Source organism: Solanum dulcamara, chromosome 8 (genome assembly GCF_947179165.1).
Source record: "Solanum dulcamara chromosome 8, daSolDulc1.2, whole genome shotgun sequence".
In the NCBI taxonomy this organism is placed as follows: domain Eukaryota; kingdom Viridiplantae; phylum Streptophyta; class Magnoliopsida; order Solanales; family Solanaceae; genus Solanum; species Solanum dulcamara.
The window spans coordinates 63,489,523-63,501,263 of NC_077244.1; positions in this window are offsets into that span (position 1 = coordinate 63,489,523).

Sequence of the window (11,741 nt, forward strand, 5' to 3'; positions counted from 1 at the left end):
GAGTTGTATATCAATTGGCATGCTTTGGTATAAGCGTAGATCGTTGCTAAAATATGACAGAAGATTTGATGCGATTATATATCATTTGGGCGAGATCTAATGGTTTAAAATATGTTTTGAAATTATGAGTTTTTAAGTTAAAATTTTAATAAAAATAAAAATATTAGGTAATTTTGTTTTATCTGTCAAAGCTTTGATGAACACATAGTTAATTAATATTTATGCTGATGAGAAGTAATATATGTATACCTCATAAAATTAATCAAAAAATGCATACAAATTAATTTGAGCGCTAATAAGTGAGATGTGTTGTTATGAACTCTAGATTCGCTCCCCAAATTCCCTTTGAATTGTAGTAATAATGTTAAGAGTGTCGATATCCTGAATTGTTTTGTCTTGTCGGGGCCATACCTCAATCTATCTTTATGTTTTGTCCATGTTATAATTCCATGTTGGGACAGGTTGTATCTTGTATGGTCTATGGACATAACCCTTCATTCTGTGTTATTGTTTCTCCTCTTTTATGTTTCATGTTTGGTGCACATATCTAAAACATCAAGTTCTAAGTACATCACTTTTTGGTTTTTCGCTTCATGTCTGGTATTCATATTAAGAACCCGTTTGATTACAGATTTTGTGAAAGAACTATTTTATCATGTTACATGTATTCAAAACCTGATTTCTAAAAATGCAGTTAGCAGTAAATAGCATAATTAACAAGACACAAATTTATTGTTGAGAACTCCTTGCTTAAGGGAGTAAAAACTCCTTGCTCACGATCTACATTGTGTCGGGACTCACTAAAGTACCTCAACTCATAGTTCACTCAAACTGTTCTATCTATTCTCCAAGAAGTCAAACTTACTTCTTGTTACAAACCTCACCTACACAACTACACTTTTCAATCTAGAAATTTGTTACAACTCAATAATAGCCCTAGAACAACTCAACAAAGACTAGTAACCATAGTCTTTAACTATCCAAACATCACACAAAATAACTCACCAATTTACTCCAACTAGTGAATTCAACAAAGACTAATAATCCTAGTCTTTAACTGATTAAACTTCAATATTCAATAGTATAGACTCGAACACAATTCGTGAACCAGGTTTCAGTATTGTTGTGACGAAGTCCTGCAGTTTTGCTTCAATGTCTATTGCTCTCAAGGTGATGAATTTTGTGAATATGCAATAGGTTCGGCTCTCAATGGTCTTCATGTCATATATGTTGGAGATTTTTCATGCCCTAGTATATCACGGACTAGAACTTTTACTTCGAATAGGACTTGGCCTTCTATAAGTCCTTCTTTAAAAGAAGTTTCGTCCTATAAGAAAACTTTGACTCCTTTTTGAACTTTATTGTATTCTTTCTTTCTTTCTTTCTTCTCTTCGTTTACTCCTTTATTTATTTATTTATTTATTTATTTATTTATTTATTTATTTCTGCAATCTATTTCCTTCTTTGCTGCAATCTCCCATATCTGTACAGATTATCCGCATTTGCGTCTCAAGGATCTCGTTCCTTATTCACCAAATAGAGTATGCATAAGGAGCCCGTTTGGATTGGCTTTAAGTTGGTCAAAACCAACTTAAAGCCCCTTTTTAGCTTTTAGACGTGTTTGCCTAATGCTGACTTTAAGCCATAAAGTTCTTAAAGTCAATCAGAAATGAAAAGTTAGGATTCCTAACTTTTTTTTCCAAAGTGCTTAAAGTCATTTTCTTTGACCATGGAAATTACTTTTATATCCTTTATATTTTAACTAAATTCTCAAACTACCTTTTTTTTATTCTTTTAACCCTAAAATTCACATCATAAGCACTTTTATCCAAACACTCAACTGCTTATTTATAAAAATAACTTTCAGCACTTCAAAGTTCTAAAAGCACTTTATACATAAAAGTTACTTTTTTTAAGCTCATCCAAACGGGCTCAAGATAACAATAGTAAACCAAGGTCGCTAAGTTATTCATCAAAATTACATAAATGTTCTATTTTTTAATGCTTTGGAATTTTTTTGTCAAATTTCCGTTTGGCCATAAAAATAATCTAATTTTTAGGAAACTAGTTTCCAAATTCCAAAATCTATTTTTGGGCCACTATATTACTATTGATTTCTTTTTAAATTTTAAAATTTGCTCCAAACTTTTATATGTTATAAAAAAAAATCTATTTATTATTTAGATTTGTTTTGCTTGATTTGTATGAACTTAGAGCCAGTTTGGACGGGCTTTAAGTTGGTCAAAATCAATTTAAAGCCCCCTTTTAGCTTTTAGACGTGTTTGCCTAATACTAACTTTAAGCCATAAAGTTCTTAAAGTCAGTCAAAAATGAAAAGTTAGGATTCCTAATTTTTTTTTTCTAAGTGCTTAAAGTCATTTTCTTTGACCATGGAAATTACTTTTATATCCCTTATATTTTAACTAAATTCCCAAACTACCCTTTTTATTCTTTTAACCCTAAAGTTCACATCATTTTCCTCATTTAAGCACTTTTATCCAAACACTCAACTGCTTATTTATAAAAATAATTTTCAGCACTTCAAAGTTCTAAAAGCACTTCATACATAAAAATTACTTTTTTTAAGCCCATCCAAACGTGCTCTTACTTTCAAATATGTTTTTGCTGGAGTGTTTTCTTCATATTTGTTAATCCTTGTCAATATATGAGGTCTCTCATCTCCGACATTGAGTAATATTTGCTTGTAACATATAAAAAATGTTTGATTTACAAATCTTTGTCAATATATGAGTTATCTCATCTCCTATGGTTGGTATCATTATTTTTTACACTGATGGATATTCTTAACCAATTGTACTTAACAAATTGTAGCAGTTAGTAATTGTGTTATTAACAATTTTTTTTAAAATGTCATGTTATGAATTTAGAATAATGTATTATCTAGTTCATTATTAAAATAATAATTTTATGTCAAACTTATATGTATATAAGATTATGATTTATGATAGTGAACATCATTAACGAAGGTTCTGCATAATTTAGAATTAGCAAGTATGTTTGTTTGGTAAAGTTGAGTATTTTTTTATTTAGTTTTAAAAATTTATAGGTATAAGACATGTTTTATGTTTTTCAAAAAATAATGTGAAATATGTTTGAAATACTATGGTCAAACATATTTTGAAACTTCAATTCAAACTTACTCAAATTTGTTTTTTTCCTTCAAAATATTTAGAATCTATGGGCAAAGGCTAGTTATGTTTTAACTAATTCAAATTCATGTGGCATAAGATTCATTAAGAAGAAAAAAAAAAGGAAGGGCCCTCTATGATGATTTTTTTTCATACTTAAAGCTCAAATCCAAAATTTCTAATCATAAGTAAAGAATCTTATCCAAGAGCGAAGCCAACTTTAAAGTTACAAATTCGACAGAATTCAATAGCTTTGACTTAAACCTTGAATTTATATTTAAAATCTTATTCAGTAATAATCTATATAAAACATTTATGCCATATAGTGTATATTTTGAGTTTGTTATCGATTTAATTCAAATTTGTGCATAGATATTTTTCATTCACTATTATACAATTTTATCCAAAGTTGATATGTTATGTATACTATTTTTCTCCAATCATAATTTAAATAATGTTATATTTTATTTTTGTCCATATATTTTTGAAAATTTCCCCATTTATAACTCATTGAAGAGTCAATTCTAACTTTGACGAAGAATCTTAGATGATTTGTTAGATGGAGATGCATGTTTGGTGGTCACGAACTCCAAACAATAGATAATGAAAGGTAACCACCCATATTTATTGTAGGTGTCTCCCTCTTTGCTTCAATTTGTTTCTACAAAGGGTGCATATATACTTACATGTCACATTCCTTCCTACCATTGTTGGTTTTACCAAATGAGTCTATTTCCAACATCTACCTTTTAAAATTTTGCTCTTCAATTATTGTTATTATTACTAGAGGTCATCAAGCGATTGAGCACCTTCAACAATCAATCAATAGGATGAATTCAATTTGAATCATATTAGAGGATAAATGAAAATACTATTAATATTTGATCTTTCTGGGGATTGGGTTTGGCCGGGGAGGGGGCGGGGGGGGCGAATGTTAAAATGATCAAATTTTAGAGTCAAGTAGATTTTAAGTAAATTTTTCATTTGAAGATACTTTCTCTATTCGTTTTTACTTGTGCACTATTATAAAAATAATTTTTTACTTTTACTTATCACTTTTAACATATCAAGAATAGACAATAATTTTTTTTTTCATGTTTTACTCTTAGCTGGAATAGTGTAGTAAACTAAGTATTAGTTATTTCAATTATTATTTTTTAATGGGATCTAAATGTGATAAGTAAAAATAATGATTTAACACTTGCTCTAAAGAGGAGAAATAGGAGCAGCAAATGTTTCTTTTGTTTTATTTGATTGAAGAGAAAATGTCAGCCCCACAAAAGTTTGAATGAGAAAATATTTCCTTCAAGTTTATTTTTATGGAATAATTACAATTTAATATTTTTGGATGATCTAGTCTACAAAATAGCTAGTAAATATATAGATTTTTATATATTTAAGTATAATATATATATATATAGTGTACAGATTTTGAATATTTCAACATATAGATAAATAATTTTGACTAAACTATACATATAAGTTGCCTAAATTTATATTCCTTGTGACAAAATTGATTATTGTTTTAAGACCTATAAAAAGGTTCTTTCTTCTTTTTTCAATTAACTTTCCTTTGTTTTCCTTTTCTTCATAGTACGAAGCATGAGGCACAACTCACAAGATTTCTCCACAATTCCTTAAAAAGAAAATTAAAAAGATAGATAGTTGACGTTATGTATAAAGTCTGTCTCCAATAAAATAAAATATTGTGACAACTCCACCCTTTAAAAGCCAAACATTGACATATCGAAACCAAAAACAAACATTTACGATTAAAATACGAAAACGAATTTTATGAGACTTTTTATATCAATTAATTGACTTGCAATGATACAAAAAAATTGAATAAAACAATCTACTTAAAGCCCGTTTGGATAGGCTTAAAAAAAGTAACTTTTATGTATGAAGTGCTTCTAGAACTTTAAAGTGCTGAAAGTTATTTTTATAAATAAACAGTTGAGTGTTTGGATAAAAGTGCTTAAATGAGGAAAATAATGTGAATTTTAGGGTTAAAAGAATAAAAAGGGTAGTTTGGGAATTTAATTAAAATATAAGAGATATAAAAGTAATTTCCATAGTAAAAAAAATGACTTTAAGCACTTAAAAAAAAAGTTAGGAATCCTAACTTTTCATTTTTGACTGACTTTAAGAACTTTATGGCTTAAAGTTAGCATTAAGCAAACACGTCCAAAAGCTAAAAAGGGATTTTAAGTTGATTTTGACCAACTTAAAGTCCATCCAAACAGGCTCTTATTTAGAAGTTGACTGAACATCAATCCAATCTCGAAAAATAAAAGAGCATTAAAAACTCATACTACAAAGAAAGACATATAAAATGGACAAAATAGGGCTTTGAAAAAAAGCTAAATTTGGGCTTGAAGTTGAGTGGGCCCTATGCCATTAACAACTATTGTTGGCCCACATACTAGGCTTCAAGACTCCACTTTAAGAAAAAGGACACTTGTATCCAACACTATTTACAAACAAATATGTCCTTATTTTCATACCCTTTCTCTGTTTAATTGCTAATTCACTTTACTATTTAATATCATCAGAGTATATATATATTTTGATGATATTAAAAAGAACACTAATCAATTATTTATTGATATCATTAGAGTATATATATATAACAGACAATATTTCAGTGAAAAAACTACTTAATTACTATTTGATATCATCAAGGTACGTGGATACCATTAAAATATATATATATAGAGAGAGAGAGATAGATAGATAGATAGATAGATAGATAAATAGATAGATAAATAGATAGATAAATAGATAGATAATCCAATGGTATCAAGAATGAAAAAACAATGGTTCATTAAATAAAATAAGGAAGACAAACGGATAAATAATTTAAACCGTGAGAAATAATTTGAATTGAATCTAACTCAATAAATACTTTGAATACAATTTGTGTAGTTTTCCTATACTTTATTTGCCTGATATGGCCCAGATCTTGCTGTTTCATTATCCTTTTTTTGCTTTTTTTTAAAAAAAACTTCTTTTGGGGTTTTGGTTTATTAAGTATTCTATTTTGTCGTTTATTATTAAATTAAATCAACAAACAATAAGGATTTCATCATCAAATGTCATGAAGTGCCCTTTCAGACCCCTACTTAAACGTCAACAACATTGTATAATTCAAATTGTACCTCTTCTCCTCCTTTTTTTTCCATCAAATTGTTTAACATTATGTACTCACCTAATGTAAATTATTCATCATAATTAGGTGATTTAATATTATAAAATAAAAAAAAAAAGTTATACACTTGTCATTATATTCTCATAAATAAATTTAGAATCGTAAAAGGAAAAAAAACCATCAAAGACAAGAGCGAATTCATCTTTGTGGTATCGAGCTTACCTGAATTAAGTGCCTTTGAAATAAAATATAAATTTATTCATAAAATTTTAATATAAATATAATAAATAATACACATAAATTTATAACTTTTAAATTATAAAAATAATACTAAAAATGTAATGACTTGCCATTTCCCATAGAATTTAATTTGTTAGAATATCATGTCAAAAAGTCTTAACTTGAATAGGTAAACCCATTTTCAATGTCAGAAAAAGCCATTATCTTAATTCTTTATAATTTTAAATTCATATAAAAAAAGTATTATTATTAAAACTAGTGTCAAATATTTTATCAAGAAATTGTAAAAGTGCTAATACGAATTCAGATGAGAGGGAATCATCTTTTAATATTTAAATAAAAGAAGTACTTAACCCAAAGAAAAAAGTTGAAAAGAAATCACAGATTCTCAGTAGGGATTTGGAACTAATTCGATGATAATAATACATATAATTTAAGACCAGATCATTGCTATAATTATGTTGCTAGACTTTATTCTTTTAGTTCATTTTACTTGTGCATTATATAAAAATATATAGTAAAAGTGAAATTATCGCAAGTTGTTTTGTACTATATTTACATTTTACCCAATGGTCAATGCCATGCCACTTTCACTATAATTTTAATTTGTTAGATTATTATGTCCAAAAGTCTAAACTTGAATAGGTAAACCCATTTTCAATGTTGGAAAAATTCTTTATAATTTTAAATTCATATAAAAAAGTATTATTATTAAACTAGTGTCAAACATTTCATTAGGATAAGAAATTGTAAAAGTGCTAATACGAAATCAGAAATGTTGTTTGTAAAATTATCTTTTTATTTATTGCTTCTTAACATCCTGTTTGGATGATTGTTCTATGTTGTTTAATAATGTATCTATTATATTCGTGCAATATTTTAATAAATGCAAGGATAGATTATATCATTTTTCATTATTATATAATGTCATATATCAACAGTTTGAAGGACAAGTCTACAAGAAAAGTATTTTTTACGGAATAAAATTATTACAAAATATAAGGTAAATAATAAAATAAGATTGAGATAATAAAATAAGTAGAAACAATAAGGCAGCAATGCGATCACACCAAATCAGTTATTACATAAAATAAAACTTTTCATCGTTACGTAACAATAATTTAATGATACAATACTCTAAATTATAAATAACCATCGAAATAAATATTATATTTAATTTAGGGAAAACTATACAAAATAGACCAATTGTGAAACTATTTACACAAATTAGACCCAACCCAAACTATTTACCCTTAATAGACTCATGACCCAAACTATTTACCATTTTACCCCACTTTCTCCTTTTAAATTTTGTGCATCGTCAGCATCACTACTCCTCTTTGATACCATCAGAGTATAATATATTATACTCTGGTATCAAGCAGTTTTTTTTTAGACCATCAGAATATATATTATACCATCAGAGTATGTTATACTCTTATGGTATCAAATTGTTTTGCTAGAGCACTTTCTCTCCCTTTTTGATACCATCAGAGTATAATTAGTATATAATGGTAAATAGTTTTCTTTTTTTGGGTATAACAATAATTATTCCTTTAATTTATCAATATAAAATAATATAATACTATAGATAATAACCATCCAAACAAGCAGTAAAAAATGTCGCTAGTCTAATATTTATGAGTAAACAAAGACGTAGTGTAATGACCTGTCCCCATCGTTAGAAATAGGTCAATGGAAATAATTTCAGGCCAGAAAACTTCGAGTATTAACTTTGGAAAAACTTAGCCTAGGCCAGTCTTGGACGAATTCTGAGTCGGATGAAGTCTAGGGTGATCATGTGAATGATGAGAGGTCAAACCTCTAATTTGATTGGATAGGCTGATAATCAGGACGATACGGAGCATTTACGGATTCGTGGAATCACATTCGAGCGAGTAAAACTTTCAGAATCAAAGTTGGCGTGAATGGTATATTTTAATAAGTCTTTGAAGGGGGTATGCTGTGAAATGGGGGCTTACTCCGAGCTCATTGTTTTCGCATATCCCACCAGAGCGGGATTATTCCCGCTAGAGCGGAATGGGTCCTTCCAGAGCGGGATGATTGCGACTTAAATCGTGACAAAGTCTAAAAATAATCTAAAATCAGTTTCTTGGACTTTGAGAGGCGACCTAGGGCGAATTCTATCAAGTTTTCATGGATTTCCATGCTTAAGGTAAGAATTTTACTCCCTAAATTCATACTTTGATTCCTAGAACCTAGAAAGTATGGTGTGTAATCATTGGGGAGGGTTTGAACAAAAAAACTATAATGGAAAATAGCCCTAGAGTGAGGTTAGGATCATGGGTTTGGCCTAGGGTGTGAATTGTGTTATATTTCATGATAGTTAAGTCATTATGTTGATCCTTTATATGTATTTATTATTTTCTAGACCAAGAACGAGAAAAACGAACTCAGAAAGGGAATGTTCTTGCATTGTAAGGTTGTTGAAGCGTGAATTTGAGATAGGTGATGGTCTAGTTTCTCATATGTGTTTCATATACTTGTTAAATTGCTTCATAATATGTATATGTGTATAAACAAGCTAGATTATGTATGAAATGATCATTTGCTGGCTTGTTTTTGTGATGAATATGTTCTTGGTGATATAAATATTGTAAATACTAAATGTAATTGTGATTGTGGTATGCTTGGATCGGGTGTCATATTCCGACACATATTTGGATCGGGTATCAAATTCTGGCACATAATTTGATCAAGTGTCATGTTCCGACACATAATTGGATCGAGTGTTACGTTCTGACACGTATTTGGATCAGGTGTCACGTTCTGACACATAAGTTGATTGTTTGTAGATCCCCTGAGAGGACCTCTGTGTGAAGTTATAGTATGTGGAGGATATTGAGTTGTAATATTGCTGAATATAATTAAACTTGAGATTAGTTGACTTATTCTGTATATGTATATACTTGTTGTGTTGAATTTACTTATCTATGATCCGCTTATTAGCTAACCGTGTGATCTTACCCGTACACCGTTATTTTTGTGTACTCATACTGCTCTTGCTCTATCATTTTGTTGAGTACATGACATATTCAGCCGGCTACGAAGAGACCTCGATTGGAAGAGTACGCTTGTTCGAGTTCAAGGGTGAGCTGTTTGTTTCAAGATGCCATGGACTGCTCTATGTTCTAGTTCCTTTTCCAGGACTACGATTTCAGACACTGTTTTAGTATTATTACTTAGTTTTTGGGAGTGTTTTCTTTCTTATATTGACTATTAGTTAGAGTTTCGATACGGGCGACTTTCAGTTTCTAGGGTGTGTTTACTTCCGCATAATTTTGATTGATAACTAGTTGGTTTCTGAGTTTATGGGAACTAAATATTTATCTTTGATTTAAACCCGCTTTCGCATCTTTAAGTTTGTGTATATATTGTGATTACTGTTGTTGGGCTATTAGAATGATTCTCCAACCAAAGAGTTAAAGTGGGTGCAAGTCACAATGAATTGGGATCGTGACACGTATGAGGTACCAAACTTGAATTAAACCCACATTTAGTATCCGTTTGGGCGTAGAATTGTTACTATCTATCAGAATTCAATTACTTTTGACTTTTTTTGAATTTAATAAACTTCAATTTTTTTTAATTTTTACAATTTCACTCCAAATCACTCACATAAAATATATATAAAAAAAGTTCACAACTTATATTCATATCTAAATACAACTTAAACTTTTAAATATTATTTTTTAACTTAAAAACAAATATAATTATTTTCTAAATTTTAAAATCTTATATTGAAACGTCCTTCTTACGTTGAAAAGTTCCCTTTTGGGCATTTTCGATCCATAACATCAAATTTTATACTAAAAATAGTGTCAACATTATTTTAGTGTAAACCAACTTCAACTCACAATTTTACATTAAAAAAGAATATTTTTTATATTCTTCTCTCTCTTTAATATTATAATAATATATATTTTTTTTTTCATAAAAGACATTCTTTCTTCTATTTTCATGTATTCGAACTATACAATTCATATTCTTTCATTATATTTGCAATTTTTTTATTTTTATAAATGCTATAATTATATTTTTATCCAAAAATAATTTATAGTAAATTTAACTTAAATTTTATAAAGAAATCATCTATACAAAAATTAATTTATACACGCCAACTTTAAAATCTAAAATTAATATTGCAAAAGTATTACATACACAATATTAACTACAATAGGGACTTAATAAAAAAAATACAATTTATAAAATGTCAAATGAAAAATTTTGTATGATGAAAACAATACTAAAATACTAAAATTTTGCAGATAAATATTGTCACATCAAATTTGGTATTACACTATTCACAATTAAAATAATGTAAAAATGATTTGGGTTGGAACCCAAGGGTTGTTCATGGTTATGGTTAAAAATCAAACCGAATCGCAATTCGAACCAAACCGATTTAAAAAATCGATACCAGGTTTGGTTTGGTCATGTTTGATTTCAAATTTTGAAAAATGATAATATTTAATTTGATTTTGATTTTACTTAAAAAAATTGCAAAAATTATCAAACCGAACCGAAAAATTATATATATAAATCTTATAATTATTTATATATTATTCATAAATAAAAGGGATAATATTTCAAAAATATCCGAACTTTGACAAAATTTGTTGTTATGATACCAAACTTTGGACGGACCCTATTATCCCCCTGAATAAAATTTTTTGTCAAAGTTTGAATATTTTTCAGACTATTATTCCTAAATAAAATATAAATATTTTATTAAATTTTAATTAACTTTACTATTTTCTCAAGTTCAATACTTGAATTTTTGTATATAATTTTCTTGTATCCCTTCCCCGATAGTTCTTCAATTGTTGAGCTTGAGGTTATATTTTTTGCTATAAAGATTTGATCTTTTGATTTTTAGTGTATAATGACTTTATTATTGCTTAGCTAAATCACTTTGTTTGGGTAATAATAACTCTAGTATTACTTAATTGCTTAGTTGAATCCACAATAGCTTTTCTGTGGATTGTTGATGCATCAGGTGTCTGTATCTATCGATCGAGATGCGTATATTCTAACAAACTTATTATTTTCAAACCAAAAATTCCAAAAAAACCAAACTAAATCGACAATAACTAAATCAATAATTATTTTTCTGATTTAGTTTGATTTGATTTTAAAAATTTAAACATCAACTAAATTAATTTAATTTTAATTTTAAC